The sequence below is a fragment of the Geospiza fortis genome, unplaced genomic scaffold (assembly GCF_000277835.1).
Source record: "Geospiza fortis unplaced genomic scaffold, GeoFor_1.0 scaffold134, whole genome shotgun sequence".
NCBI classification, from domain to species: domain Eukaryota; kingdom Metazoa; phylum Chordata; class Aves; order Passeriformes; family Thraupidae; genus Geospiza; species Geospiza fortis.
The window spans coordinates 1665137-1673753 of record NW_005054396.1 but is presented as its reverse complement, the minus strand read 5'-3'; the positions used below and the strand labels follow the sequence as shown (position 1 = coordinate 1673753).

Here is an 8617-nt window from a genome sequence, read left to right as displayed (position 1 = left end):
CCTATGAGTGAGTTGGTAGCAATGGGACACAGAGACTGGCCCAGCTCAGCCTACCAGGAGGAAAGGGGAAAAAAAAAAGCCCCAACAACCCAGGCACCACAAAGACCATGGAGATGAATGGCTCTATTTTATGAGCCATAAAAGTTTTATTCATCTTGACACTGAAACAGGTTTAGGCAGCGAGTTGACACGCCTTAAATAAATAAGTGGAATTAATTCCCCAGCTCTTGAAACAATAGCAGAGTGCCCGGAACGCTGAGAGCTGCCCCGTTGTTTCCCGTTGCTGCTCGATATTGATATTATTTGTGGGTTGTTTTTTTTTTTCCTCTGGGGCCTGGTTGCTCCACTTCAGATTCTTCCCCTGTTTTATTAGAGGTTGAAAAAGGTTCAAGACCTGGTTGTACCACTGCTCCCACCGACAGCTAAAGAACCAGTTTGGCGTCTGGTTTGTCTGTTGTTTTACTGCTGACCTTCAAATCAACTTTCCCCCCTGACCCCAGGAGGCATCTATCATGACAAGAGGCTGTTTAACACAAATGGTGCCCATTTATAGGGGAAGAGAGTCAGAAGATTTCCTTGGTTGTTGGTTTTTTTGTTTTCCTTTTCTTTTTTTTAATGAAGAATTTGGTTTTTTCACCCCTCTTTTCTCGGTCACCACAGGTGAAATCCCTCCTAGCAGCTGGCTTATGAAATAATGTGAGGGGAGGCCTTAATGAGCTGAAAGCACCCTCAGCTGGAGATAAATATATGCAAATGAGATGCACAAACAAAGGAGCCCGGACAGAGAAATATCTGCAATTCCAGCAAAATGCTGCCTGCAGCTAGAAGATGAACAGCTTTGATAAAATGGTAACAAAAAGCACCTTTTTCTCCTCCAGCTTGTTTTACATTGCAATAGAGCATTGTTATTGTAACCCATTGAAGCATGCAGAGGTTTTCTGCTGCTTCAAAAAAAAAAAAAGAAAACCTGTTTAAACATTTGTTTTTAAGGCATTCGTGGGCTATGAGCAATGTGATAGCTCAAAGTTTTTTGGTGGCTTGGGGTGGGTCTTTTGGGGCTGTCGGTTTGGTCATGGTGGGTGTTTTGGGTCTGTCTTTTTTTAAGCTATTTTTATAGATATATTTTTAGTATATATATTACCTGTTGGTCTGTCTCTGACTTGGGTTGCTGGTGATTTTGGTTGTGGTATTTTGCAAGGGGTAAGGCAGGGTGGGGGTGGCTGTTGCTACTCAAAAATGAAAAAAATAATAATCCAAGTTTTGCTTTCAAATTTGGAGGGAAAATCCAAGTTGACAAGTAGTAAGAAGCAGCCAGGGGGGATGTGGGAGAAGAGGGGAAAAAATCCAGACTTGAACATTCACTAAGCAGCACCCAAACAGGCAGCTTTAATGAAAGCAATCAAGCCTCGGAGCTAATTCAAAGACAGACATCTAACATGCTGATTTTAATAAGCTTTTAAAAGGCAATCTCTAACTTTAAAAAGTTGCTCTTTTTAATTTAATGGGGAGGATTGGTTTATATATTGCCAAAACAAACACAGTCACTAAAATATGCTTTCAATATGTATAAGTAGCATATCTAGAAAATGTCTTAAATTAGCCCCGTATTTTGAGGGAAGGGGGAGAGGGTGGAGGAAGGAAAGAAAGACACTTACTTGGGAAGAGTCAAAGACATTTTCCAGGGGTCATCATGTCAAAATAATACCTTTATGTTCCTGTCCTTGCCTTTATAAATCCTCCTGTGTGAACATATGGATACCTCCTTACCTATAGGCTTCTTCTTCAGAAAACAACCCTGACCGATCGTCCCTTGGAGATAGGCAAACCTGCCTTTCTAAAAGGCAGAGGAGAAAAAGGCAGGGAAAATACAGTGCTGTTTAACTTTTAACCTTATGATATCATTAAATAGATAATTATGGATTTATAAATGGAGGGGAAACACTATAAAGTTTAGAGGGCCCTTTACTCCAGGCACTAACCACAATTTTTATATCTGGCAAGAAGAAGAAAAATAGACTTACCTTTAAGGAAAAAAATCCCCCTCTTTCTTTGGCACTTACAGATGTTAGAGCAGACAAGTGTCGGATTTCCCGATGTCAAGAAGATTTTCTAATTTTTCACAGCCTTCTCCTGTTGCATTTTTGGCCCGATGTAGGAATCATCAATTTAATTTGTGGGGCTGCGCACTGGAAATCAAGATATACGTGTACGTGTGCTTTAATGAACCCTAAAACCTGACAGGCAGCTGTCTGCTTGCAGTTGCCCCAAGCTCAGGATTTCAAGAGTTAATAAAAACTTGGTTCTATTAGGAAGGCTTTCTTTTTGCAGCCCAGGTTTGTAGCAGCATAATTATGTTCAACTGCTGCTGTTTGAAAAGGGCAAACAGCATCTTAGGCACAGAACAATGAAATTACAGCTGAGATTTAGGTTAGCAAAAGCCGTCTTCTGCAGGCTTTTATGATTCATTATTTCCCATTAAATACAGTATTAGAAGTGTACACCAGATAGCTCATGGTTGCTGCGCTCAGAGCACATTATCTATATTACACAGGTCTGGGGAGCAGAATTAGAAAACTTTGGGGGAATGAGCAATATGTGTTTGCTGATAGAAGTACCATATGGCTCATCTTCCTCAATTGCTTTCATTGCGACTCTGATGCTGGAGAAATTAAAGTTTTATTTGATGTGGCACAGCTTAATGAACTGTCTTCTGTTAGGAAAATTGAATATGTTTCCTGTTATTTGAGCACAGAGCCCTCATGGTTTTGGCTGATGAGGGATGCATTATGTATTGTTTATTTAGCATTTTGAAAACAAAAGCAGATATTGGAGGTAAAATTGATTACTGCAGGATGTGTTATATAATCACATTTTTCCCTCTTTAAATTATGGCCTTGGCTATTGTTTTATGGAAGCATTTTTTGAGGAGGGGGGGAGGGTGTCCCCTAATAAAAAAAAGGAGAGGTTGTCGAGGGAAAGTATATAATCACTGCTTTGTTTAAAAGCAGTGTTAGAGCTTTTTAAGTTTAGAGAAGGACATGGAAAAAAAAAGAAATGCACTTACACATGTATTAACCTGCAGGCCCAGTGGCTGCCATGCCATAGGTCTGGGGATGCTTGAGGACTGTGTGTGCACTGGGGCTGTGTCATTAGAAGAAGATTAATTTGTCCATCGTAAGTGGAGAACACAAAGAGGGGAATATCCAAAATTCAGGAACCAAATATCCTAGATTTCCCATTTCTTAGTATATCAGACAGAGTTAATTACAAAATGTTAATATCTGCCAGGGTGGGGGTGAATATATTTCGTGACGATACAGAAAATTGCAGGGCCCATGTTACCAGGCACTGCAATATCAGTCATTTATTTGGGGCAAGAAATAAGATATTGATGGAAAGATGGCTCAGATTAAAGGCAATGTGTGGTTTTGGCTTTGTTTGTAGTGTAAACAGACATGCACACACCAAGGACTATATACACCCATGTCATTGGGGTGGCTGTCAGCAATAAGCCCAGTGATAGGCAAGGGCTGTGGGTGCTAACCCTTCTTCTCTCCAAGGGAGCAGACAGCTGTACTTCAGCTCTGAAACTTACAGGCAAAAAAATATTAATATCTCTGGAGAATGTTATTCTTATTAATTCCACTTCTACTTGTTTGAAATCCTGCCCCATGACACCCTCTGACTTTTGCTGTTATTGATCTCCCAGGAAAAGAGAGGTGGGGATCAGGGAGCAGTGAGTGGAAGGCAAAAACTGCCTGTGATAGCTCAGTGTTCCTCTCCTGCCCTCATGCTGCTTTGACAAAAAGACAATTTGTCTTGTGTGCCCCACAATGTTTGAGGACTCTGGAAAACGTGCCTGTTAAACAAGCCCCACACAGAATCTAAATACCATCCATTAAAAGAGAAAGTCCCAATGTGTTTATAGCAGCGGGCCAAGGCGCTCAGCCCTCGCCCCGGAAAAACTCCCATTGACGTCAGCAGGGTTTGTGCTTATGCAAAGAGTGCAGGATGCTGCCCTGCACCTTTAGAAAGAAAAAGGAAAAAAAGAAAAAAAAAAGAGTGGTACTGAAAGGAGGATGTTGCTCTTGAAAATGTCTTGGAGCAAAGTGGTTAAAGCAAAGCCTGTATAAACAGTGACTATAAATATTTTCCATTCTGTATCACTCTTCAAACAGCTCCCTGCCGTAATTTCAGGTGAGTACAAAAATAAATAAAATATAGCATGAGAAGAAGAAATGAGAAATGAAAAAGTAATGCATTGCAACCATGGCTGGAACCACAAAAGCTTAACTTCTTTTATCCAGATCTATCTCCCAGAGAAGAAACTGGTGGTTTTTTATGAAAGGCTGCTCCATGACAGGAGCCTCCTTTGAGGAAGACCATTATGCATTGTTATCAGCATGGCGTAATTTGACTGTTGACAAAGTATCTGTGGCAGTGAGAATGAAAGCAGTTAGAAGTGTGTCGGGTTGTAATCAAGAAGATGCTTAGCTGTGCAACGCTGCATCTTGAGCAGATTTGAATCAACATTGCCTTGGGGGGACACACACACACAGACACAGGCACACACACACACACACACCAAAGAAAAGTCCATTAATTTTTAGTGGGAAAATTAGAGTGGCACTTGATGAAGTGAAATTTGACATGCGTTAATTGCTCTGCAGCTCTCCTAATTAGAGATTTTCAAATTCTTTTACTGCTGTCAGCCTGATGCCACATTGTCTTGCTGGACAAATAGTAAAATTGCAAATTGGGTTGATAAAGAAGTTGGACTTGAAGATATTGGTATTTAGCTTGTTTGCTGCTGATAATCATTCTCGTAAGAGAGTTAGGGTGTGGTGGCCTATGAAGGGCATTTGGGGAGAGAAATAGTGCAGTAAAATTCTTCTTCTTGATAAATAGAGAATCAATGATTTAACAGAACTTGTTTAAAAAAGATTAAAGCATGCAAGAAGTGGACAATAAAGCAATGGAGTTGTAAATAAATCTTTAATCTTTGTTAAATCTATGTCTTGCATGAGATTTCAAATATGATTCTCTTTTTAATAAAACCATTAAATTCAGTTTATTTTTTGATGCATGTCGTTCGCAGTGTGGCAGATGGAGGCAAGGGGTGGGATTCAGGTTCCTGCATGCCTTTTGCCCTAACCTGAAAAGCAGCATAGCAAGAACATGTTCTATATCAAAAACTAGTTATAAGGTTGTATGGACACATATTGGGGCTGGTTCTGAAAGCATGATTTTGTATCTTTTGTTTTTGTTTTCTTCCTTCCACTCATTCTGGATCATGCCTCCCCTCCCTTAGCCTTTGAACCCCTCTTAATTCATTAACATATTGAATTTTTTCAATTTTCCATTTTCTTGAAATAACAATATTAATGCCAGGGCCAAGGCCTGATTGGAGCTAAATTACTTGTTACCTGCTGGCATTTATTTATATGGCATTGAATTATAAAGCTTTGCTATTGTCATGCCTTGGGCGAATTGTTTATGACACCAGTAATAGGAGTAATTGTTATTGTTGAAATTACCTGTCAGCTACCCATAGCAGTGGCCCTTGTCCCACTGACAAATAGTGACAGGGGAGAGGGATCCTCCGCACGTCCTCCTGATGACTTCTCCTCTGATAATAAGGAGTGCAGGGCCTCTGATAATTTGCCTGTCACTGTTGAGTGCAGCTCAGAGAGAGTTGGCCAAATTGTTGTCATTCACTTTGACAAAGACAGCAAAACGCTGTGGAGCAGGAGGAGGATTATCAAAATAAATGAAAGCCCTCACACGTCCTTTGTTTTGGGTTTTTTTGGGGGTTGGGTTTTTCCCTCCCTATTGCCACTTGCCTGCCTTTATGCCAGAGTTGTAAAAATGGGGATAGGTTCCTCAGCAGTGTAACTTAAGAGTCAGCACTGGGTAGCGGGGAACGACACAAGAGCTTGTGCAATTTGCATGCTGTTCGCCTGAAACATTTTGGTTTCTAAATATAAATTAAATTCTTTATGGATTTTTGAGGGGTTTGATTTGATTTTTTTAGCCTAAGGCTGTCTGTGTTTTGGCAATTACCAACTGTCATTGCAAGAGAAAGGATGGTGTTTCTCTTGCATGGATTTGATTTTATTTGATTATTTATTCTCTTATTTTTCACAGTCAGCAGCATTTCTTTCAGCTCTCCTCTTGCTCTCATGCCTGGCCCTCTGAAACATGCCCGATGCAGCAATCAGTGTTGCCCTGTGCCCAGGGCTGCTGGAAACAGCTCTGCTCTGCTCTGCAGCTTTTTGCCCCCCTGAGCTATTGCAATATCAGCTGAATTATCTTCACCAAAAATATTATTTCCTTTAGGAAAGGAGGTTCTGTCACTGATAAACCCAGCAGAGGTCTGTTAGCTGCTGCGAAGGAGCTTTGTGAAGAGGCGGTGTTATTTGTCAGAGCCTATCTATTTATAAAAAAAATAAAATAAATTACAAATACTCCCCCTTCACATCCTATGACTGGTGCGCACGGGAGGATGCCCACGCTCGGTGCAGACTTGCTGCCAATCACACCCTGACACTGCTGGAAAAGGGAGATATTTTACACCATCACAGCAGCCAGGCTGCATCAGGGATGCTCAAAGTGCAGGTTTGGGGTGAGCACATTACACCCTGCCTGATCCAGAGTCGTCCACCCTGCATCCTTCACATCTCATCCTATAATAGCAATAATTTCCCCTTTACTGGTCTTTACACTCAGGTAATGACTACCTGGGGCACAAAGGACCTCAGGGGCTGCTTTAGGCCCTTTGCCCCCAGTAGCCAGTCCCTAATTGATCAGTAAAACCTCCCACCAAGTCACTGATGCATCACGTTATTTGCTGTAACAATGAGGTTTGGTTCACATAAATAAATACCTGTGGGCACCACCTCACCCCTCGATTTGCTCCCTGAAGGAGGAGGTCTAAATTCCTGCTACCAAGGATTTTCATCAGCGGCAAATAAATCTGCTGAATTCAACTCTTTCATTTGTAACCATTGGGCTCAAACGCATAATTTAGCCAAATTATCAGCTGCCTCCATCTTCCCAGGGAACGAGTGCAAACAACGTTTTAGGAACAGACATCTAAATTTAGTAGGGTTTTGAATAATTGATAGGCTGGTGTGACAGAAGATAGAAACTTATGTTTCTAATCATCCTAAAGCATTTCTCCTTCCTCCCACCCCCCAAAAGGAAGTTGCTTTTTTTGCAGTTAAATATAGGGAAGATGTCCACTTAACAAGTATAAAATTGTGATAGCATTAAGAGGTTATCCGTGGTAATAAAAAGCATGGAACATGCCTGAGAATGTGATCTGTAAGGCAGATAATTTTTAAAGATGGAACTTGTCCTTGCTTTGTCTGGGGAGAGGCGTGTTAGTGATCCCAGAAGGGGAGGGTAAAAAAATATAACACACATTTCTAACTGAAGATATTTAAAATCTATAATGTATTTTGGTATGTTACTGTAAGCTGTTGTTTGATGTATTTTCCTATAAAGCTTAAATCAAGCATCCCAGATATGGTTGTGAATCTCCTGATCCTAGCAGCGTCAAAAAACAAAATACATTTTAAATGGCTGTATTACAATATCCTGATAGTCTTTAACATACAAGCATAATCATCTTCCCTCTGTTTTCTCTCTCCATTCCTAAATACAGTCCCAGCAACAAAAAGCCCACCTTTACATTTCAAGCTCATTTAAAATGTAAACTTTTAGCAAATAAGTGATGGCTTATGAAGCTGCATCGCCGCTGTGGCTGGCAGCAAATTCCTTTTTCTCCCTCCCCTCAGTGTAAGGGGTTTGAAATACCCATCAGTGTCAAAAGAAACTGTGCAGATCACTGCTGCTCTAAATAAGGCAGAGCAATGTTGAGAAAAAAACTGTCCCCCCTCAGAAAGAAAACCAAAAAAAAATCACGCAATGCATTAAAATGACACTTCTATCCCATGTCAGTCCAAATGACAAAGTGTCATGTTTTGCATCATTTCAGAAATATATTCTTCAAACAAATTCATTGTATAAACAGGCAACAGGCTTTTGTTTGAAATATTTCAGATCAAAAGTTAAGGGAAGAACAATTAATATTGCCTATTAAAATCCCTGTTATTGTTAGAGATACATTTTGTGGTTACTGACTATAAATAAAAGCAAAGGAACAGAGCCACGGTTTCTCACCACTACAGATAGAAAAAGGCAATTTCCAGCTTTTTCTGTTTTGTTTTTTTTTCCCCTCAAAGTTGCTCTTAAATGTGTTTGCTGAATAAACAGGATTAACTGTATTTAAAACAAGAGATAAAGAACAGCTTTTTACTACACTGAACAGTCTGCAGGGTTTCCAGACTCCTGTGAATGCTCTTCATGCCTGGAACATAATGTTCATATTTTACCTTTTTAATGACACTGTATAGAAGAAGCAAAATATTTTTGTAATAATACAAATATGGAATCGATGGGGAATGGTAAAAAAAGAGCATTTTTGCAACTTCTGCTTCTGGCCAAATGCTGGAGTGGTGAGGTTCTTTTTTTACCTTCTTTCTTTTTGCTTTTGTCTTTGTTTTTGTTTTTGTTTGCAGTTTTGCAGCAGGATGTGAAAGCAGGGAGGAAA

The 8617-nt window shown here is 40.2% G+C and overlaps 1 long non-coding RNA gene across 1 annotated transcript in view; it reads right to left on the bottom strand.

The window, feature by feature from the left end:
* Window positions 1-606: 606 nt before the first annotated feature.
* Window positions 607-8617, bottom strand: part of LOC115948424 — a 9006-nt gene continuing 995 nt past the window's right edge. The window contains exons 2-3 of the long non-coding RNA XR_004082247.1: window positions 2022-2186; window positions 607-1739 (exon numbers count right to left, since the gene is read on the bottom strand). This is a non-coding gene — a long non-coding RNA (uncharacterized LOC115948424). The remainder of the gene's footprint in view (window positions 1740-2021; window positions 2187-8617) is intronic.